Here is a 23,309-nt window from a genome sequence, read left to right as displayed (position 1 = left end):
CATAATTATAAATATTTGAGAATATTAAACTCCCAGGTTACATATTGAGGGTATTGTTTGAGTAGCAGTTGGCTGCAGGGCTGGAAACACAAACATCTTTTCATTCCTCCCTCCTGGTGTACTCAGGATATGTTATGGGGTTCAAAAGAAAAAGCTGCAGTTGAAAAAAAAAAAAAAAAAAAAAAAGCACCAACAACCTGGAAGCAAAGTCAGTTGCTTCTAAATAGTTTTAAATCAAAGAGGAGGAATGTGACCACTTTAGTTAATTGTGCTGGGTTTGTGATGCATTTTCTTTATGGTTTAGGAAAGCAATTACCACGAAACAACCTACTTGTGCCTCCGATGTGATAAAATGTTTCCTCTAATAGGGCCGACAAGCCCAGCAGTAGGCCTTTACAAGCACTCAGTGCTTCAGGAGGCATTTTCACATGTGGGGCTCCTTGGGGTGCAGTAAGAGCCCATGACTCACTCCCTAGGAACCTGTCATGGTGCAGGAGTTTTTTTGGTTGTTTTTTTTTTTTTTTTTTTTTTTGAGATGGATTTTTGCTCTTGCCGAACAGGCTGGAGTACAAAAGTGCGATCTCGGCTCACTGCAACCTCCACCTCCCGAGTTCAAGCGATTCTCCTGCCTTAGCCTCCTGTGTAGCTGGGATTACAGGTGCCTGCAACCACACCTGGCTAATTTTTGTATTTTTAGTAGACACAGAGGATTTTGCCATGTTAGCCAGGCTGGTCTCGAACTCCTGACCTCAGGTGATCCACCTGCCTCTGCCTCCCAAAGTTCTGGGATTGAGGCATGAGCCACTGCCCAACGGGGTTCTTAACAGGAGATGGGTCTTTCTAAGCAGAAGCTGGTGTCTGGTCTGTGAGTGGAGGCTCTGCTGCCCTGGTTCTGTCCAGAGTCCCATGTGGTGAGCCTAGGGTCCTGTCCGGACTCCCACCCTCACACACTCTTGGTCACCCCATCTTGTCCTCCCACCCACTGAAGTCTCATATCTTCTCACCCACTCCCCATGTGCTGTCCTCCATACCCTGGAAAGCAGGGACCATCTGTTACAGACACAGCCTCTCCTTTCATCTCCTGCTTTGCAGGTGTCCCCTGCTGGCCACAGCTTCCCCACATCCCCTGGGAGTTGCTGTCCCTTCTCCAGACCCCTCAATATCCCTGGAAATCATTGCTCAATGGGTGCCTTTGAACAATCCTAGCCCCCTCTCATCCCCTCCCTGCTGCCCCAGTTTTTGAGGCTCCCGTTTGCTGTTCTCTCTTCCCAGCCCTTGCTCTGGGGCTTGGCTCATCTTTTCTCTCTCCACCTTTTTTCCCCAGACTGGAGTGCAATGGTGCAATCTTGGCTCACTGCAACCTCTGCCTCCCAGGCTTGAACCATCCTTCTGCCTCAGCTTCCCAAGTAGGTGGGACCACAGGTGTGCACCATGTTGCTTCATGCCTGGCTCATTTTTTGTAGAGACGGAGTCTCACTATGTTGCCCAGGCTAGTCTTGAACTCCTGGGCTCCAGCCGTCTGCCAGCTTCGGCCTCTGAAAGTGTTGGGAGTATAGGCATGAGCCACTGTGCCCAGTCTTTCCTGCCCACCACTCCTCGCCGCTTTTTTTTTTTTTTTTTTAAGAGACAGACTCTCACTCTGTGACTCAAGCTGGGGCACAGTGGAATGATCATGGCTTACTGCAGCGTTGAACTCCTGGCCTCCAGCAGTCCTCCCACCTTAACCCCCCAAAGCACTGGGATTACAAGCAGACACCCAGCCCCTTTCTCAATTCAAGGACCTCCCTTCATCTTGGGTAACTGTGATGGGTAAGAACGGCCCATGTCACTGTCCAGGTCACCAGCTTCCTTGGTCCCTCTCCATTCCCTGCCACATCCAAGCTGCCATGTCCAGCCCTGTACAGTCTTGGCCTTTAGGATGACACCTCTGCACACCTAGCACCCTGTGTCTCCCTCACCTTTGGCCACCACAAGAGGCCTCTAGTCTGCAGCCCCAAGGATTTTTTTGTCCCTCCATTTCTGGCTGGACCCTGTGGCCATCCCATTGCCTCCCTCTCAGGCTCCTGAACCCCATGGTCTCCATCCATCCGTCGTCCATGATGCTGCCGTCTAAGGGCTCTGCCTGGTGGGGATTTGCCACCTGGTGACCCCACCAACAGATCCTGGTGGGAATCCCTGCCCTACAGTCTCTGGCTCCCCAACTCCCAGCCCTAGCCTCCATCTCCAGTTCCTAGGTCACAGTGAGACGCCAGTGTAGACGAGTAAATGTGCAAAACCAGAACTTCATTTCCCACCCCAAACACCCATCCCTCTCCCCCCAGATGCTGGCAGCTGGCAGGGGGCGTCCTCCGATACCCTCCGGAGAGCGGCCCGGATTGGCTCTGCAGGTTTGCGGTGGGCGGTGAAAGTATCTGCTGACAAATCACCCAACGTCGGTTTGGAAGCCCAAGGTCCCATACAAACGTGGGACGAAAAAAGACCTGTCACGAATGCTGCGTTACGTGTTCAGCTGCCCGCGCCGAGCGCCGCTCCAGTTCACTATCCTTTGATAGGGGAGAGGGAGGAGGCTCGGGAACCAAGAGGACGAAACCAGATGGACCACTCGGATACGAAGTTCTCCGGCCCGGACGCCACGGGCCGCGGCGTCGAGGGAGCGCGGGCCCCGGGCGCCCCCTGGAGGTTGCACGGGCCTCGGCCGCGCAGCGCAGACCGAGGAGGGCGCTGGTGTTATTAAGAACTCCAGCTGGTCAACTGAAAACACACCTCCCCAAAAAACCGTCAAAGGGCAGGGACAGAAGCATTTGAAATGAAAAGGGCCAGGCGCGGTGGCTCACTCCTGTAATCCCAGCACTTTGGGAGGCCGAGGTGGGTGGATCACCTGAGGTCGAGAGTTTCAGACCAGCCTGGAAACATGGTGAAAGCCCGTCTGTACTAAAAATACAAAAATCAGCTGGGCATGGTGGCAGGCGCCTGTAATCCCAGCTACTCGGGAGGCTGAGGCAGGAGAATCGCTTGAACCCAAGAGGCAGAGGTTGCAGTGAGCTGAGATGTCGCCATTGCACTCCAGCCTGGGTGACAAGAGCAAAACTGTCTAAATAAATAAATAAATAAATAAAAAGGAAAAGAAAAAGAAACGAAAGTGTTTAATAAAACGTCAAGCTGATATTCACATGGACAGGATCTGTTGCAAGCCCTGGCACAGGACAGACAGCTCCTTTAATCTCATAAATAATGCTACTAGAGAGGGGCAGATTATTCCTGTTCTACAGATGAGTGAACTGAGGCACAGAGAGGCTAAGTGACTAGGTCAAGGCCACACAGTAAGTAGCAGGGCCAGAAGCCCAACCAACAGCCTGACACCAAGTTCTACGGCCTTACTCACTACATGAGACCAATTCTTAACATAATGAAAAACTTACACTGGCTAAAAACCAAAGTGTAAATGGAAACAATTCATTCAATAAACAGAGGGAATCCAGGACGGAGGATTCTGCACCTACCGATGGGCCAAGCCGGAGCCTGGGTATGTTTCCATCTGTGCTCCCTTCCAAAGTCCAGGGTCGTGCTGTCTTACCAGACCTTGGAGGTACTTGGAGTTTGAAGCAAGCTTCCCTTCTGTGAATCCCCTTGTCTGTTGGCCTGGGGTAGGAGGGCCAGGCTGTAGCATCCTTTCCTCCAGAGACAGAAGCATAGAGGGGAGGTTAGCGGGAGGTCACCCCAGGAAGGTAAGCCCCATCCTCCCCCAGTGCCTGCCACCCTCCTCCTTGCTTTGCCAAAGGGCCATTTTCTGCCCCACTGGTCTGGCCTCATCATTTCCCTTGTAGATCATACAACTCACTCTCTAAAAGCCACTTGTGTTTCATATGGTGGTGAACTGCTCTGTAGTTCCTGCTGAAAATCTGTTGATTCCCAGGTTCTCCTGGGTTCAGCTGGGCTCTTTTGAGTCCTGCTTAGGCCACCTTAAGAAGGGCTGCAGGCTGGGAGTGGTGGCTCATGCCTGTAATCCCAGCACTTTGGGAGGCCGAGGTGGGAGGATCACTTGAGACCAAGAGTTGAGATGAGCCTGGACAACTTGGCAAAACCTCATCTCTACTACAAATACAGACATTAGCCAGGCGCAGTCATGAGCGGCTGAAGTCCCAGTTACTCAGGAGGCACGAGAATTGCTGGATTCTGTCAGGCAGAGGTTGCAGTAAGCAGAGATGGCACCACTACACTCCAGCCTGGGTGACAGAGTGTGACCCTATCTCAGAAAAAAATAAAATAAAATTTAAAATAAGCAAATAAAAATCAGCTGTACATGTTGGTACGTGCCTGTGGTCCCAGATACTTGGGAGGCTGAGGTGGGAGGATCGCTTGAACCCAGGAAGTTGAGGCTGCAGTGAGCTGTGTTAGCACCACTACACTCCAGCCTGAGGGACAGAGCAAGACTTATCTCAAAAAAAATTTTTTTTAAAGAAGGGCTGAGCTTGCTTTCAAGATGAGTGCAACAAACTGGGACAGAGCCTGGACCAGAGGCAGTAGAGAGTGCGGCTCACAGCACTCTCCCAGAGTCACGTGGTCCCTCTCTTCTTTCAATTCCTGCACCAGCTGCTAGTCTCCTCATCGAGGGAGTTCCTCTTTCATGTTCCTGAGCCAGCCCATCTAGTTTTCTGCCAAGGCACATGATACATCTCTGGATTGGCTGCCTTGGGTCCTGGTTCCCTCAGGGTCTATCAGCAAGGCCAAGAAGGGAAGGCACTAAGGTGGCCGGCTCGAGACTGTCCCTTCAGCGGGTACTGTGGGTGAGGCACTGCACCATTAGACAGTCCACTGCAATCTTCAGACTCTTCTTCCTGTTTATTCATACTTGTGTTTCATTTGTTGACCTTTGTTATGGTTGCCTAGAGGTCGTTAAGGGTACTTAAAAATGTCTTAGGTACCCACCCTTGTTCACAGTAGAGGCTGGCTACCCAGAAACCTGGCAAGAGAGAATCATTCATAGTTAAACAGGAAATCATCTCTTCCTCCTTCTTTAGTCTCACCTTTCATTTAGAAAAAAAGTAGGGAGCCCATACTTAATAAACACCATCCATTAGATTAGATCAACGGGCTCCAAACAGTGCATTTCTTCTAGAAACAGTATCTCCTGGTCTCACAGGAGAGCATGTGGTCAGGAGGAAATTGAATAAAGCCTTTTAATCAGCTGCAGTAGTATTTGAATCATTTAATTTAGAAACTGACAACCACAAATTACTTTATTTTTCTGGGCAATTTTAGCCAACCAGGAGAGCTAAGCCAGTCCAGCTCATGCTTAATAAATCCCCTTCTTGCCTAATGGTGCCTAGTTTGGGGAAGAGGTTTTTTGAGGCTTTTCGAAAATAATCAAAAACAAGCTGGGCGCAATGGCTCGCGCCTATAATCCCAGCACTTTGAGAGGCTAAGGCGGGTGGATCACCTGAGGTCAGGAGTTCGAGATAAGCCTGACCAATGTGGTGGAACACTGTCTCTACTAAAAGCACAAAAATTAGCTGGGCATGGTGGTACGTGCCTATAGTCTCAGGTATGAGGGAGGCTGAGGCTGGAGAATTGCTTGAACCCGTGAGGTGGATCTTGCCAAGATCGCACCACTGCACTTCAGCCTGGGTGACAGAGTAAGACTCTATCTCACACACACACACAAAAACAAGGCTGGGCACGGTGGCTATGCCTGTAATCCCAGCACTTTGGGAGGCCGAGGCAGTGGATCACAAAGTCAGGAGTTCAAGACCAGCCTGGCCAAGATGGTGAAACCCGATCTCTACTAAAAATATAAAAATTAGCTGGGCGCGGTGGCAGGTGCCTGTAATCCCAGCTACTTGGAAGGCTGAGGCAGGAGAATTGCTTGAAGCCAGGTGGCAGAGGTTGCAGTGAGCCGAGATCACGCCACTGCACGATCAATAGAGTCTGGGCAATAGAGTGAGACTCCATCTCAAAAAAAAAAAATTAAAAACAATCTCTCACACCATGTGTGCCTGACATGAATTATTTTACACACTCCTTTCTCATCTCTCTGTGGCTATAGCGTGAACCCTTGGGGTGGAGCGAGGCAGGACATGTGGCAGGGAGCTGTTGTCTCTGATGCTTGTGCTTTTTATTCCTGGCTCCAAGTTCTCATGGTACAAAAACAAGTCAAATTAAATTAGACACCAGACATACACTGTCTCATGGCAGCTCACCCACTGCCTCCTCAGACTTCTCAACACCTGCTGAAACTCATTCAGTGGAAAAAAATGAAAGAGGACCTTCAAAAAATAACACCCATTGGGCACCCTAGATGTGGCCTCTATCGGAGTCACATTAACTCACCTGTGAAGTCTTGTTAAAGGGCAAAATGCAAGACTCTTCCTTCAGAAATAGTCCAGTGTCAGCCGGGCACAGTGGCTCATGCCTGTAATCCCAGCACTTTGGGAGGCTGAGGCGGGCAGATCACTTGAGGTCAGGAGTTCGAGACCAGCCTAGCCAACATGGTGAAACCCCATCTCTACTAAAAATACAAAAATTAGCCAGACATGGTGGTGCGTGCCCATAATTCCTGCTACTTGGGAGGCTGAGGCAGGAGAATCGATTGAACCTGGGAGATGGAGGTTGCAGTGAGCCGAGATTACACCACTGCACTCCAGTCTGGGTGACAAAGCAAGACTCTGTCTCAAAAAAAAAAAAAAAGAAAGAAAGAGTCTAATGTCAAATAGTCCAATGTCAGCTGCATCTAAGCCACTGGCAGACATATCTTCTGACCTCCAGGCACATGTGGCTGGGCTCAGAAAAACCCATGGGACTTCAATGCACCCCTACTGCAAGCAACAGCCATGTGACTACACTAGACAGGTGCTACTAGGCTGGCCTGCCCGTTTTCATCCATCTATTCCAAGGGAATGAAATGGCAGGAAGGAGGCAGGGGACACAAGCCAGGGCCTGTGGGCTTCTTGGGGGCCTGTTGCATGCTTGAAGGTACAGTACTCATAAGTAAGTGGCATTAATAAAGGAAGGATCCAGTTCATACAAGAAATTTTAAATTTTTCATGAAATCTAGGTTTTTGGAATTTCTGTCTTGGTCAGGGATGTGTTGATGTGAAACTAGAACCATCCACAGCCAAGTTTGCAAAGGGAAGGGTGTCCCTGCAGAGATCCTGGGGAATCTCTGGGAGGGAACCAGAGTTAAGAGCCTTGCCAGGCCTCCTGGGAACTGTCTAGTTGCAGGTAGCATCCCTCTGGCTCTGGGCCTCGAGCTGCTCACTTGTCTCCTGGCCTTGGACACCCTCTTCCCTACAGATAGACTCTTGGTTCTTACTCCCCACACGACTTTAGCTCACTCAAACAAGGCTCTGGGTTTATCAATTTTGGTGATGACACTTGGCCCAGTGTTCATGGGGTCTTCAAGAGACAGAGTAGCTGGGTGTAGTGCATGCCTGTAGTCCCAGGTAACCCAGGAGGCCGAGGCAAGAGAATAAATTGAGGCTAAGAGTTTGAGATCAACCTGGGCAACATAATGAGAAATCTTCTCCAAAAGAGAGAGAGTAGGCCAGGCATGGTGGCTCACCCCTATAATCCCAGCACTTTGGGAGGCCAAGGTGGGTAGATCACCTGAAGTCAGGAGTTTGAGACCAGCCTGGCCAACATGATGAAACCCTGTCACTACTAAAAATATAAAAATTAGCCTGGCATGGTGGCGTGTGACTATGAGTAGTCCCAGCTACTCAGGAGGCTGAAGCAAGAGAATCTCTTGAACCTGGGATATGGAGGCTGCAGTGAGCTGAGATTGCACCATTGCACTCTAGCCTCTGGGCAACAGAGCAAGACTCCCTCTAAAAAAAATAACAACCCACACAGAGAGAGAGAGAGGAGAGAAAGAGAGAGAGAGAGAGAGAGAGAGAGAGTGATTAATGCATCCTTGTCGAAGTCCTGGTTGCCATAGTGCCACTGTTCTAGAAGCATCTATCAAAAGAATCTCCCAGAGGGCATCTAAGCAACTGCCTATACTTAAGAATGGAGATGTGACTGAGATAATCTGAGGGGGACTGCTGTCTTAGTCCATTTGGACTGCTATAACAAAATACCATAAACTGGTAAGCTTAAATGCAACAAAAATTGATTTCTTACAGTTCTGAAGGCTAGGAAGTCCACAATCATGGTATCAGCAGTCAGTGTCTGGTGAGGGTCTGCTTTCCAGTTCATAGACGGCACCTTCTCATTGTGTCTTCATGTGGTGAAGGGGCGAGCTAGCTCTCTGTGACTTTTTTTTATAAGGGCACTAATCCCCAGTATGAGAGCTTCACCTCTATGACCTAATCACTGCCCAAAGACGCCCACCTCCTAATACAATCACACTGGTGAATTGTGGAGTGTTGGGAACAAATGCTCAGCGCCACAGAGAAGAATCAGGGTCCGGGCACAGTGGCTTAAGCCTGTAATCCCAGCACTTTGGGAGGCCCAGGCAGGTGGATCACAAGGTCAAGGGATCGAGACCATCCTGGTCAACATGGTGAAACCCCGTCTCTACTAAAAATACGAAAAATTAGCTGGGCATGGTGGCGCGTGCCTGTAATCCCAGCTACTCAGGAGGCTGAGGCAGGAGAATTGCCTGAACCCAGGAGGCCGAGGTTGCAGTGAGCCGAGATTGCGCCATTGCACTCCAGCCTGGGTAACGAGAGAAACTCCATCTCAAAAAAAAAGAAGAATCAGCACTGAGACAAAGGGTCTCTCAGCAAGGCAAATTTACTTTCTGCAGAAAGCGTACTTCTTGCAATGGAGCAATGGCAAGAGCACCTTGAACAAAGGAGGGAAGGAGTTTTTACTTCTAACGCAGCTCATCCCTGCTGCTATGTCCTGTATCCATTGGCTGGAGTTGGACTGAGCAATCTAAGCTGAACCTGGTTGGCTAAATTGAAATAGCAGGAATTCTGTTGTACCCACAGAGAGTGCAGTTTTGGGGGAAGGAGCTGCTGCGATGGAAAGGGTAATCTATAGAGTGGGTGACAGATGTGGAATGTGATCTCCATAGATAAGGACTGGCAGGAAGTTTGTTTACCAGGGCAGGGGATACAGAGAGTAAGGAAGTCTGGCCTTGAAAGCCGGGAGCAAAGAGCCAAGACACTGAGCAAATTAACCCTTTAAGAGGAACTCTTTTTATACATAATATGGAGGGACATAAACATTCAGTCCATAGCAACTGCTGAAGCCTGCTACTAAAGCCCTTTGACACCCTCTATTGGCACCACCACTGCCTGCATCCAAACCCAAACCCCAGGCCTGACTTTTCTAATCAACCTTGACCCTGTCACTTACTCCTTGGACCCCTCCTTGGACCCATTTCTTAATTTCTGATCCTCAGCATAGAACATGGAGAACAAAAGCCCTTTTCTCTTAGGGTTGTTGTGAAAATTAAATGAAATAAGAGCTTGAGAGCATAAAGCAGAAAATAATAAAGATAATAGACTGTTTGACCTAGATGCAATTGGAGATCATAGAAAATGTAGGGGAAGGTAGACTGGAGATGTGATCTTGTTCTAGAAAGATGCATACATTTTGAATTGACACAAGAATAAAGTACATTTCAGGCCAGTTACAGTGGCTCACATTTGTAAACCCTACACTTTGAGAGGCAGAGATGGGAGGATCATATGAGACCAGTTGTTCAAGACCAGCCTGGACAACAAAGCGAGATCCCATCTCTACAAAAAAACTTTTAAAAAAATTATCCAGGTGTGGTGTTGCACACCCATCTACTCAAGAGGCTGAGGCCGGAGGATCAGCTGAGCCAGGAGTTTGAGGCTACAGTGAACTATGATTGCACCACTGCACTCCAGCCTGGGTGACAGAGGGAGACCCCCATCTCTTAAAAAAACAAACAAATTAGCTGGGCGTGGTGGTGCCCCCGGTAGTCCCAGCTTCTCAAGAGGCTGAGGTGGGAAGATCCCTTGAGCCTAGGAGGTTGAGGTTGCAGTGAGCTGTGATCGTGCCACTTCACTCAGCCTGGGTCACAGAGAGAGGCCCTGTCTCAAAAACAAACAAACAAACAAAAGAATAAAGAACATTTATTTAAATAAAGATATTAAATGATCCTAACAAGAAAAAATAAAGAAATTAAATGAGATAATATATGTGTAGTCCTACAAATATGACTTATAAAATGTAACTATAAGGCCGGGCACGGTGGCTCACGCCTGTAATCCCAGCAATTTGGGAGGCCGAGGCGGGTGGATCACGAGGCCAAGAGATTGAGACCATCCTGGTCAACATGGTGAAACCCCGTCTCTACTAAAAATACAAAACATTAGCTGGGCATGGTGGCGCGTGCCTGTAATCCCAGCTACTCAGGAGGCTGAGGCAGGAGAATTGCTTGAACCCAGGAGGCGGAGGTTGCGGTGAGCCGAGATCGTGCCATTGCACTCCAGCCTGGGTAACAAGAGCGAAACTCTGTCTCAAAAAATAAAAATGTAACTATAAAACAATTTCTATTTGTCTCCCTTTGTCCTTTAAACTGATCCTATGGAGTTACTTTTCCCTTTGTCCCTCAGTGGAATTTAGGCTACGTCCCCTGACAACCCCTTCTTTACCCCTTGGCCCAGGAATAACTTTCAGCTTCTTTCTGCCGACATCTTTTTGTTCCTCTCAGGACGCTTTTGTTTTTCGAGACAGACTCTTGCTCTCTTGTCCAGGCTGGAGTGTAGTGGCACAGCCTCGGCTCACTGCAACCTCTGCTTCTGGGTTCAAGTGATTCTCCTGCGCCTCCCTGGTAGCTGGGGTTATAGGTGCCCACCACCATGCCTGGCTAAATTTTGTATTTTTAGTAGAGACAGGGTTTCACCATGTTGGCCAGGCTGGTCTCAAGCTCCTGACCGCAAGTGATCTGCCTGCCTCAGCCCCTCAAAGTTCTGAGATGAAAGGCATGAGCCATGCTGCCTGGCCAGGACGCTTTCTTGATCAGGCTCTGAGACGACTCCATGCTGCTCTCCTATGGCAGCGGCTGCCTCTCATCCACTAGAAAACTTCACTCATCCTCTGGCCTCGTGACCTCCTGGCATGCAGGCAGATCCCAATGCGGCTCCCCTCCTTGCTGCACTGCCAAGTCATCTGGCCCCCATCTCCCGCCACTGAGATTCCTCTGGCATGAGTCACTCCATTTCACTGTGTCCATGAAGCTCTAAAGACATGGATTGAGCTTTCCAAGTGGTTCCACAGAAGCCCTTGGCTCTAAGATTGAGATGAGGGATGAGCATCTCTCACTACCACCCTGGGGAGGAGAGATTGATAGCACCAGGTCTCCCAATATGCCTGCAGAGCCCAGCACACTGCCAATGCCCAGTAAATGCAGCCAACCCGGCTTCTGATCTTGCCTCCTAGGACCCAGGCAGAGGTTCTGTGGCCACTGGGCCTTGACTCCCCCTGCCTTCTGGCACAGTTATGAGAGGTGAGACTGGGATTCAAAAAAACCCCAAAAAGCTGGGATTCCACTCCATGCCAGAATGTACCTTCCTTCCTTTCTTTCTCTCTCTCTCTTTTTTTTTCTTTTTTCTGAGGCAAAGTCTCAGTCTTGTTGACCAGGCCGGAGTGCAATGACACGGTCTCGGCTCACTGCAACCTCCTACTCCCAGATTCAAGCGATTCTCTTGCCTCAGCCTCCTGAGTAGCTGGGATTACAGGCACCCACCACTATGCCTGGCTAATTTTTTGTATTTTTAATAGAGATGGGGTTTCACCATGTTGGCCATAGTGGTCTCAAACTCCTGATCTCAGGTGATCCACCTGCCTCGGCCTCTTAAAGTGCTGAAATTACAGGTGTGAGCCATCACGACCAGCCAGAATGTGCCTTTCTGATCTCCTCCAACTATCTCCAGGGAGACTAATACTCCCCCGGCTACATTGTGAGAATTGGGGGTGGGCAGAGGGGAGAAGGGTACTCCAGCCAGCCCTGAGAATGCGGCAGGTATGGCAGTGTCCCAAGCAGGCACCGAACAATTCCTACACTGGCTACCCTGCTAGATATTTTGTCCCTTTAAAGATTTACTCATCAATTACACTGAGAGAGGCCACTTGCTCCGTGTGACCAAAGGGGCTATAGAAGTGCCAGGTCAGGAGGCAGAATGAAATTCATACCCAGGAAACAGAGGAGGAGAAGGTTGGAGAGGAAGGCAGTGGGTGGGCTGGGGGCAGGGAGGACCCTGAAGTCAGTTGCCTTGGGTAGAAACCCGGAATCTGAAGGTAGCCCAGACACCCTGTCCCTTGGGGGAGGGGTCTGGATCTGTTCTCCTAGTGGCCCAGGAGGAGACAGGTGGTCTGGGAAGGCAAGGCCAGTGCCCTAGGAACAGCCACACCAGCAAGCTTATCTCAGATGATTAAATGGCAGCAGATAAATTTAACTAAACGTGAGTAATGGGGACACAAAGGGGAAGTGAAGAGAAATAGAATATTTTAGCAACATAAGGAAATGAGAAGAAAATGACTTTGCAATGAAATGTCAAACTTCTGTGCCTGGAGGAGATGTAATCTGGTCATTGCAGGCCCAGGAGAGCGGGGAAGTCTGTAGTTATTTCAAGCAAATTTTAATTCACTTTAATTTAATAACATATGACCAAATACCTTTGAGACAGTGACAAGGGACAGAACTGGAAATCAGACAGTGCCAGCCCCGTGAACTAAGGTGTTTCTTGTTTGATTTTTGGAAGGAGAAGCTGTACTTATATTCATTCATTCATTAACTCATTCATTCAGGGTGTGAATGTTAAAGGCTCAGGATTAATAAAATATATAACTCAGCTTCCCCCAGCTCACAGGAAATCATGGCCAGCTGGGAAGACTGACAAGTGAACAGAAAGTTGCAATGAAGGGGCTGGGTGCAATGGCTTACACCTGTAATCCCAATACTTTGGGAGGCCAGTGTGAGAGGATACCGTGAGGCCAGTTCAAGACCAACCTGAGCAATAAGCAAGATCCCATCTCTACAAAAAATACAAAAATTAACCAGGCGTGGTGGAACAGGCCTGTAGTCCTAGCTACTTGAAGGCTGAGGCAGGAGGACTGCTTGAGCCCAGGAATTCAAGGCTGCAGTGATTTCACCACTGCACCACAGCCTGAGCAACAGAGTAAGGCCCTGTCTCAAAAAAAAAAAAAAAAAAGTTGCAATGTTAGGCCACATCCTAGGCCTAATATACTCAGTATTCAGTAGAAGTTTGTGGAATAAATACAGGATTGAAAGGGTGGTTTGTGGAAGGTGCCAGAAAAGGTGAACATCTAGCTGGGCCTTTTTTTTTTTTTTTGAAATGGAGTCTTGCTATGTCGTCCAGGCTGGAGTGCTGTGGCGCAATCTCGTTCCCTACAACCTCAGCCTCCTGGATTCAAGTGATTCTGTTGCCTCTGCTTCCCAAGTAACTGAGATTACGGGCTCCTGCCACCATGCCCAGCTAATTTTTATATTTTTGGTAGAGATGGGGTTTCACCATGTTGCCCAGACTGGTCTCAAACTCCTGACCTCAGATGATCCGACTGCCTCAGCTTCCCAAAGTGCTGGGATTACAGGCATAAGCAACCGTGCTTGGTCTTCTAGCAGGGTCTTGAAGGATGAATAAGTTCACCAGGAAGGCAAGTAAGTCCAGAGCACATGCAGGAACTGCATATGACAAGGAGAAAAGGATCATATGTGACAAGGGGATGCTGGTTACATTTGTTGGGCTGGGGAAGATTGGCCAGGGAATGGGGACAGGGTGAGAAGAGGAAAAAGGCAAAGAGGGGCCCTGATGAGCAGTGACACTCAGGAAGGCAGACTCTGAAAAGAAGTCCTCCCCCACCCCTCATGCCATCACTGAGATCCCTACCCCAGCCCAGCCCCGTGCCTTCTCATTCTTCAAGGCTCCAGCATAAGTTCCTCCAGAAAGCCTTTCTGCCCAGCTCAGGCTGCAATTGGTCCCATCCTCCTTCTCCCATGTGGTGCTCCCCGCACACTGCGCCACCAACCTTGTGACTGCCCATCTCCAGTCCCCTATTGGGTTGGCTTGTCTGTATGCTTGCCTGTCTCTCAACTGAGGCTGCATGCCCAGTTCTGCTGATGCTGACCCACCCCACACACTAGTGGCTCCCTGGACTCTGGCCAGGCTGCGCTGCCTATGGGATTCCATTGCACAGACGCACAAGGTCGGTAGGGAAAAGTGGCTCCCAAAGCTAGACACTGAATCAAGGGTTGCTAAGTGTGGGGTGGGTGGGGTGGGGGTGTTGGGGAGTGTTGACCGAGGGAAGGATATTTTATTCCACATCATGTAAGATTTTTGCACTCATGGCCAGGAGCAGTGTCTCACACCTGTAATCCCAAGGCACGGGGATCACCTGAGGTCAGGAGTTCGAGATTAGCCTGGCCAACATGGTGAAATGCTGTCTCTACTAAAAATACAAAAATTATCCAGGCCTGGTGGTGCACCCCTGTAGCCCAGCTACTCTGGAGGCTGAGGCAAAAAAATCACTTGAACCCTGGAGGCGGAGGTTGCAGTGAGCTGAGATTGTGCCACTGTACTTCAGCCTGAGTGACAGAGTCTCTGGGTGCAGTGGCATGAACCTCTGCCTCCCGGGTTCGAGCGATTCTCCTGCCTCAGCCTTCTGAGTAGCTGGGATTACAGGCATCTGCCACCATATTCAGCTAATTTTTGCATTTTTAGTAGAGACAGGGTTTCACCATGTTGGCCAGGTTGGTCTCAAACTCCTGACCTCAGATGATTCACCCACCTCAGCCTCCCAAAGTGCTGGGATTATAGGAGTGAGCCACCACGCCCAGCCAAACTTTTACACTCTAGAGAGGGACTTTGGAAGTGCCCTGGGTGACAGCCCTTCTGAAGTCCCCAGGAACCCTGGTTGGAAGGGATGGGTAGTTAGAGCTGTTGTGTCTGAGTGACAAAGCCAGAGAAGCCTGGCCCCAGGCGGAGAAACTGAAATGGCTGGAGTGGTGGGGCGGGTGGCCAGGCTCAGGATAGTGAGAAGCAATATAGGGACCGGGTAAGAGAGCCGCCGTCTCTGGACGGAGCTGCCTGTGAAATAAATACACCGCCCGAGGGAAAGGAAAGAACTGCAGGTTCCATAAGTGTCCGCTGGAGGGCTACAGAGGCTACATGAGATGGGTCGCCATGGTAACCGCGGAGCTGCGGCTGCGTTGTCCCCAGACTGTGGCGGGGAGGTAGGGAGAATGCTCCAGTGGCGTCCCAGATCCTGGGGTGGGGCGGGGGATAAGCGGGGATGGGAGTGTTGAGGGGATGGGGGTATGGGTGTGGAAGGGTAGGGTGACCATCAGCCCCATTCAGGCCGTGAGCCCAGGCCAAGGTCCAGGCGGAGATGAAGGACCCAGCTGACTTTCACCCTCGTGTTTTCTCACCTCTGCGCAGGTCACACCTTCACTGGTTGAACCGGGCTTAGCAGTTGTGGTAGAAAAAAATTAAAAAGGTGTTTGGATCAGCCAAAACAGCTCCTGCACTGTACAGATGAAGTAGCAACCCAGACAGGGAAAGGCACTTGGAGATCACACAACAGCAGACCTGGAAACAGAGCTGAAAAGAAAGTGGAACACAATGGAAGAAAGCAATGCAAATGAGCAAAGCCCAGTCAAGCAATATAATTATTTATATATTTATTGAGCTCTGTCTCCAGGCTGGAGTGCAGTGGCACAATCTTGGCTCACTGCAACCTCTGCCTCCCGGGTTCACACGATTCTTGTGCCTCAGCCTCTCAAGTAGCTGGGACTGCAGGTGCATGTCATGAGGTCCGGCTAATTTTTGTATTTTTAGTAGAGATGGGGTTTCACCATGTTGGCTGGGCCGGTCTCAAACTTTTGGCCTCAAGCCATCGCCTGCCTCCGCCTCCCAAGGTGCTGGAATTACAGTCATGAGCCACAGCACCTGGCCCAATCTTGCTTAATTTCTAGTCCCTCATTCTTTCTCTGCCCTCCTTCTTTACTCTTGGCTCATTTTGTCCACTGTCTCTTTTCTTTTTCTTTTCTTTTTTCTTTTTTGTTTGAGACAGAGCTTGCTTTGTTGCCCAGGCTGGAGTGCAGTGGCACGATCTCGAAAAAACACTAGGCAAGGCTAATTTTGTATTTTTAGTAGAGATGGGGTTTCACCATGTTGGCCAGGCTGGTTTCAAACTCCCGATCTCAGGTGATCCACCCACCTTGGCCTCTCTAAATGCTGAGATTACAGGTGTAAGCCACCATGCCCGGCCTTGTCCACTTTCTTGTCTCTAAGCAGAGCCCTCTGCTTGGCTGCAAAAACCCTCAGATGCCATCCGTATCTTGAATTGCTGCGTGGAATCAGACCCCTCCCCACAACCAGCCACATCTTAGGGTCATTGAATAAACTTGTCTCAGGTGCACAGAGGTATCTGGGGAAAGCCTCACATGGGTGGACATTCTTCATTAATTCAAGCCCATGAGGAAAGCCTGGGATGAAAAGAGACCAGACCACAGTGTGAGGGCAAAGATGGGATGCTAGGGTACTCCTGGGGCCCATCCATCAACTGACAAAGGGACAAGTGACTGGCCTGAGGAGGGCCTCTCTGAGAGAGCCAGGTGGCTGAACTGGAACCCAGTGCCAGGTCTCCTGGCTGTTGGCCCTTGTTAACTGCAGAGACTACATCACCTTGAGGTGACACCACTTGCCTCTGGCCTGAGTCACCCCAGTTGAGATGAATCAAGAGTGTGTGGAAGGTTGGGCGCAGTGGCTCATGCCTGTAATCCCAGCACTTTGGGAGGCGGAGGCAGGAGGATCGCTTGAGCCCAGGAGTTCAAGACCAGCCTGGCTACATAATGAGACCCCATTTCTATATAAATGAAAATACATGAAAAATAAAAAAGTTTGTAGAGCCCTTCAGATTGGCCCAGGGTTGCAGGAGAACACCAGAGGAACTCAGACAGCTTGGCCTACTAGGTGCTCAGTGAACTTTTGTTGAACTGAAAGTCATTTTCTGGGACTTGTGGAGGTGTCAATAACTTGACCAAGATCAGACCTATCAGACATCACCACAGGGTGTCTGTGATGAAGCCCTAAATGCTCACAACTCACTGAGGGGGTCCGGGAAACTGAGTGCCCGTTTTTTTTTGTTGTTGTTGCTGTTGTCCCCGACATGTATCTGAATAAGAAACTTTAATTAGACTGAACTAACAACAAACTGTGATACAGTTTTCCATACAAGGAAATTTTATTCCATACAATAGCACAGTCTTCAGCAATAAAATGGAATCAATTATTAATACACATGATGACTTGGGTGGATTTAAAGGGTATTATTCTGAGTAAAAAGTAAATACAATCTGGGCTGGGCTTGGTGGCTCACGCCTATAATCCCAGAACTTTGGGAGGCCAAGGCAGATGGATCATGAGGTCAAGAGATTGAGACCATCCTGGCCAACATGGTGAAACCTTGTCTCTACTAAAAATACAAAAATTAGCTGGGCATGGTGGTGCATGCCTGTAATCCCAGCTACTTCGGAGGCTGAGGCAGGAGAATTGCTTGAACCCAGGAGGCAGAGGTTGCAGTTTGCCAAGATTGCACACTCCAGCCTGATGACAGAGTGAGACTCCATCTCAAAAAAACAACAACAACAAAAACCACAGTAAATACAATCTCAAACGCTCATATGCTGCATGATTTCACTTATATAACATTTAAAAGTAATAGAGATTTTAAAAGTATAGAGATGGAGAATAAATTAGTGATTGTCATGGATTAGACAAGGAGCTAGAGAGGGCATCACCATAAGAGAGTAGCCCAAAGGGAGTTTCTTTGTGGTAATAGGAGTTTTGTATCTTAAATTTATGATGGTTCTATGAATGTACACATATAAGATGCCATAGAATTATACACAAAGACATAAAAAATATATGCAAAGCAGGTAAAAATCTAAGTAAGGTCTCTAGATAAATACATTGTGCTAATATCAATTTCCTGATTTTGAGAATGTACTAGAGTTAGGTAAGGTGTCACCATCGAGGGAAACTGGGTGATGGGTACCTGGAACCTCTTCGTTCTACTTTTCCAACTTCTTGTGCATCTATCATTAACTCAAAATTAAAAGTTTAACAAAAACTGTACCAGCTTTATTCTGTTTTGAATATTTTGAGTTTGGGGGTGGTTAGTGTCATGGAATATTATCCAGGACTCTTTGGTTGCTGGAGTCAGAGAATCCATTTTACTTATTTATTGACTTTATTTATTTGAGACAGAGTCTCACTCTGTTGCCCAGGCTGGAGTGCAGTGGCGTGATCTTGGCCGACTGCAGCCTCCACCTCCCGAAGCTATTCCCCTGCCTCAACCTCCTGAGTAGCTGGGATTACAGGTGCACACCACGACACTCGGCTAATTTTTTGTATTTTTAGTAGAGATGGGGTTTCACCATGTTGGTCAGGCTGGTCTGGAACTCCTGACCTCAGGTGATCCACCCACCTTGGCCTCCCACAGTGCTGGGATTAACAGGTGTGAGCCATCACGCCTGGCCAGAGAACCAATTTTAAACTGGCGTGGGACAAAACAGGAAGAAATTATTGGTGCATATAATTAAACTGAAACGAGCAGGGCTAGCTAACTTGGGACTGGCACAAAGAAAATTTCTCTCTCTCTCTCCCTCTCTCTCTCTGCCTCTTCCTTTCCCGTCCCTCCTCCCATCCCCTTTCTCATCCCTCATCTCTTCCTCCCCTCCCTCTCTCTCAGCCTGCACTCTGGACTCCTGTCTGTGTTGGCTTCCAGTCCTCACCGCTCTGCTATAATCTAGGGGGAAAGACTTCCTTCTACAGAGTATCTACATAAGACATCGAGAGGGAAGCATCTAATTGGCCTGCTGGGTCACATGGAGACTGTGATTGACCACATCACCAGAACTTCATAGAGTAGGGAGAAGAACTGCCCCCAAAGGAAGAGAGTGCTATTACTGAGAGATGAAGGAAGGGATGCTGGCTGGGTGGGTGGGGCAGGGGAGAGATCCCCATGACAATGTATAAAGTAGGTAAACGTACATGTTGATTCATAGAAAACTGATTCCTAAATCTACTGGGTCTCATAAGCAAACAATTTGCTAGTGCAGTTCAGCTTCTCGTGTGGTGGCCTGCACACTTGGTGCTGGACTCTGAACCTGTTTCCCCAGGTGTCAGATGGGGATGAGACTATCTACCTCACAGGTTGTTAAATTCAGTTGAGATGATGTATAAGAAGTGCTTCGCCCGGGCCCCAGCAGGTAGTGCTGCTACGCGGTTGACTTTAGAACAGTAGTGCGCCGCAGAAGACGGCAGGTGGCGCTCGAACTCAGCAGTTTTGAGATGGACACCCGGGAGGGTCGAGACAAAGCAGGCGCCTGGTGTCAGTAAAGGAAGGGTACCCGGGTGCTGGTTCACGCTTTCCCCGGATCGAAAGCAGGTGGACCTGCATCTCGGCCTCAGACCCCGCAGAGGAGGTCAGAAGCCACCCAGGCCCCACTTGTCGGCCTTGTTTTCCAGTCAGGGGACCCGGGTTGCCTATTGCTCCGGGAATCGCAAGTCCTCCAGCTTAACAGTAGCGGATTTGGCTACTTTCGCGGGATCCCATCTCTTCTCACGGTTTTCGTGGAAACCAAAGGGTGGGGCACTTTAATGAACGTTTTAAGTTACTGGAACTTGGATATTCTTGTGTTATGGGGGAGGCCCCAGACAGAAGGCTGAACGGACACCGGGCAGAGTGAGGAACTGGAGGTCCAGTGCACGTGGGTGTTAAAGTTTTGTTTTCTTTTGTTTTTATTTTTATTTTTTCAGAGACACGGTCTCACTCTGTCACCCAAGCTGGAGTACCCTGGCGCGACCATAGCTCACTGCAGCCTCGATTTCCTGGGCTCCAGAGATCCTCCTGCCTCAGCCGCACAAGTAGCTGGGAATACATGCGTGCGCCACCACGCCTGGCTAATTTTTGTTTCTGTTTTTGTTTTTTGTAGAGATAGGATGGGGTCTCACTATGCTGCCCAGATTGGTCTCGAACTCTTGGGCTCAAGCCATCCCCCCCGCCTCGGCCTCTCAAACTGTGGGGATTACAGGCGTGAGCCACCAAACCCGGTCATTCGTGGTTTTTTGTTTTTAATTTTTGTAGGTACATAGTAGGTGTACATATTTATGGGGTCCATGAGATGTTTTGATACAAACATACAACGCGAAATAAGCACATCATGGAGAATGGGGACCTCGTGGATGTGAAAGATAGAGCAGGCGATAAGGAAGGCAACTGAACGTTATCAACGGGTCCTTCATGCTCTCCCAGGCTGGGATGCGAGTAGGTCCTGCTGAGTGCCTCATCCTCCGCCCTCCAAGCCCAGGAGCGCCCTCCTGCCCACCGGGGCGCGGGGTCTGAAGAGGCTTTGGGGCACCACTCAGGCACCTGGAGACCTCTGCCAGTCTCTCTGGTCCCGCCTCTGTGTTGCTGGTTTCCAGTGGATGTGCTAGTTGGTCTTTTCCGCCTCTGAACTCCGAGTAGTTAGCGGAACTCAAGACCATTGTCACGGAGACAGCGCGCCAAACTACGTGGCTTCTGACTGGCTGGGAGGCACGCCCTCCCCTCCCCGCCCTCCCCGCCCCCCTCCCCTCCCCGCCCCCCCTCCCCTCCCCGCCCCCCCTCCCCTCCCCGCCCCCCCCTCCCCTCCCCGCCCGCCGCTTGGCTGCGAATGCAGAGGTGGGGACCGGCGGGAGAAAATGGCTGCCGGCTCTCAGCACCTGGGGAGTTCTGTGCCTTGCAACCCGACGACAACGGCCGGAACGGAGTCCAGCTGCCCCTGACCCACTGCGGCAGGTGCTGGGCGAGGCAGGGCTGCACTTCCCATGCGACTAGTCTGCCGCTTCGCTCCCGGCGTCCCGCGCCCCCAGCTCTGAGCGCGAACCTGGAGCGGAGAGGAGGGGGCGGTGCCTCGAACCCGGTACGGCAGTCGAGGGGTGCGCCTCGCTGCTCTGGCACTCACTGCCGACCAGCCCCCATTCCTCAGAGGCTCGGCTCCTTCCCCAGTGCTCAGGGCGTAGAGCCTGGGCGGGGCCCCCTTCACAGCAGCAGTCGGCAGACTTGCACGAGTCAGACCCCACTTCTGGTGCACCCCTGACCCTTGGTGCGCAGGGTTGAGGGCTTAGGGGTGGCCCTGGTTGGGGTGGCGTTTTGGAACTGTGAGCAAGAGCCGATGAATTCTCCCGAGTGTGTGTTTTCGTGTGTCTCCGTCTATGCAGAAATCTGAGCCAACCACTAGAGCTCTGTGAATGGGGAGAGCTTCATCCTCCAAAATATCCAGTTGGTCCCCTCTCCCATAGCAACTCCAGGTTTTATAAATACTAATCCTTGAGACCAGGCGCGGTGGCTCACGCCTGTAATCCCAGCACGCTGGGAGGAGAGGCGAGCGAATCGCTTGAGCCCGAGTTGGAGACTAGCCTGGGCAACATGGCGAAAACCCGTCTCTATGAAAAATATAAAAATTAGCCGGGCATGGTGGCGGCGGCGTCTGTAGTCCCAGCTACTTGGGAGGCTGAGGTGGGAGGAGAATCGCTTGAACCCGGGAGACAGAACGCGGGAGGCCCAGGATACAGGGAGCAGAGATCACACCATTGCACTCCAGCCTGGGCAACAGAGCGAGACTCCATCTCAAAAACAACAAAACCCAAAAAAACTGTCAATAGGCTAATTTTCCCAGCAATATTCAGGTGACACGATATTGGATTTTGTAGGGCAGTTTCAGCATAACGTGGGGATAAAGGATTCAAGAGCCCTGGTAGGAAAAAAGTTCAGTTGACTGGCTATGAGGTCTTCATAAAGGAGGAAGAGAAACAAATGCTGACATTCAGAGAAAGTAAGAGACCAAGAGGCCGTAGGGACCTTTGTGACATAGAGTCAGCCTACTGAAGTCCGTCTTTATCCTCCAAAACAATATAATAACCTTAGAACCTTTAATCTCTCATCAGCAGCACCTTGATTTTTTTCTGTTGACTTGGATTTTAGTTTTATCTTTTTTTTTTTTTAAACCACAAGACATAATCAATTGTTTTATACAGTTATTTTTAATTTAGATTTACACACACTTTCCATATGGAACCATTTTCCTTCCGTTTGAAAGACCCTCAACTTTAATGAGTCTCTGTTGATGACATTCTGTTTTTTGTTTTTCCAAAAATGCCTCTATTTAATCCTCATTCATGAAGATACAATTCCAACTATCTTCCATTGTGGCCATCTTCTAATTTTGCTTTTGTTGTTGTTGTTGTCATTGTTGGTGTTATTCTGAGACAGAGTCTTGCTCTGTTGCCCAGGCTGGAGTGCAATGGTGCAATCTTGGGTTGCCGCAACCTCCACCTCCCAGGTTCAAGCCATCCTCTGCCTCAGCCTCCTGAGTAGCTGGGAGCCACCATGCCTGGCTAGCCATCTTCTAATTTTCATTACTTCAAAGGTAATCTGTTTTTTCTATTTTTTTTTTTTTTTTCTTTTTAAGACAGTCTTGCTCTGTCACACAGGCTGGTGTGCAGTGGTGTGATCTCAGGTAACTGCAACCTCTGCCTCTCAGGTTCCAGCGATTCTCCTGCCTCAGCCTCCTGAGTAGCTGGGACTACAGGAACACGCCACCACACCTGGATAATTTTTTGTATTTTTAGCAGAGACAGAGTTTCACCATGTTAGCCAGGATGGTCTTGATTTCCTGACCTCATGATCCATCCACCTCAGCCACACAAAGTGTTGCGATTACAGGCATGACCCACTGTTCCCAGTCCTCTCTAGGTTTTTAAAGATCTTCTTGGGTGTTCTACAGTTTCACTAGGATATGTCTCAGTGTAAATTTATTTTTGTTTATCTGGCTTGGAGTGTCAGGATTCCAGAATCTTTAAATTTATATCTTTTGTCAGTTCTGGAAATTTTCAGCCTTTATCTTTTCAAATATTGCCTCAATTTTCTTCTTCTTCTGGAATCCAGATTAGATGTGTTATAACTCTCTGCTTTTTTTTTTAAACTTTTTTTCATTTCTATTTGTGGATAATTTCCTAGATTAACCTTCTATTCACTAATTTTCTCTTTGGCTGCATCTAATCTATTGTTAACCTTGTGCATTATATTTTTAACTTAAAGATTTTCATTTTTAACATTCTATTTGATTCTTAAGATTTTAGAGTCTTGTTCTTTATTAATATGTCCATATGAATAAAGTTTGGTTTATTCATATGGACATAGGAATAAATTTAGTTTATTGAAATAGATTTTTGAAACATATTAGACATGGTATTAAAAATTTTGTGTCAGACAACTCTGTATATTTGAGGTTGTTATAAATATTATTATACTATTTTTTTTCC

The sequence above is a fragment of the Saimiri boliviensis genome, chromosome 1, assembly GCF_048565385.1.
Source record: "Saimiri boliviensis isolate mSaiBol1 chromosome 1, mSaiBol1.pri, whole genome shotgun sequence".
NCBI lineage: Eukaryota > Metazoa > Chordata > Mammalia > Primates > Cebidae > Saimiri > Saimiri boliviensis.
The sequence above is the reverse complement of the archived record's forward strand: the minus strand, read 5'-3'. Positions refer to the sequence as shown.